This window comes from Penaeus monodon, chromosome 21 (assembly GCF_015228065.2).
Source record: "Penaeus monodon isolate SGIC_2016 chromosome 21, NSTDA_Pmon_1, whole genome shotgun sequence".
Classification (NCBI taxonomy): Eukaryota; Metazoa; Arthropoda; class Malacostraca; order Decapoda; family Penaeidae; genus Penaeus; species Penaeus monodon.
This window is the reverse complement of record NC_051406.1, coordinates 20,240,046-20,240,738: the sequence shown is the minus strand read 5'-3', so window position 1 is coordinate 20,240,738 and position 693 is coordinate 20,240,046.

The following is a 693-nucleotide window of genomic DNA, read 5'->3' as shown; positions in this document are numbered from 1 at the left end:
GCCCCCTGTTGCCCGACATTCTTTTGCGAACATTTGTGAGGAAATCCGTATCGCGCCTTTTTTGAGACGCTGCTAACAAACTAAGGATTTTGTTTGCAGCGTCTTTCTCGTCCTTACCCCTTTATTTTCTTTTTTTCCCTCCTCTCCCCACTCTTTATCCTTTTTCTTTTTCACTTCATCCTTTCATCTCGCCCCCCCTTTTCCACATACCCTCATACCCTTTCCCGGATCACCCCTTTTTCCCCTCCCATTTCCTTCCCGCCCCATTTTTCTTCGAGGTGGGAAACCAAGAGGCGAAACCCTCTCGAGTGCTGGGGAAGACGGAGTTGAGAGAGAGGATGAAGGTTAGCAAATAAAGGACGTATAAAATAGTAAACATAAAAACCGATAATTCAGAAAGTAAAAAAAGGAGGAAAAGACTTTGAAATAAAACAACAAAACGAAAAATTAATTAGAAATTGAATTAATGCCGAGAAGAAAGGCATTAATGTTTGGGGAATATTTTAGCACGTTTTTTCCTATTTGGAAATATTTCCCGGGGGTGGCCCTGATGAAAAGCAGGCGGTGATGTACGGTGCGGTTGGCCACTAGGGTAAGGGCCAATTCGCGCTCTAAAATTAGGGTAAAAATCATGGCCCCGGGGTCGTTTTAAAGGGGCCCTTTTGAAGGGAGACCTAAAGGGGTTGGGTACTC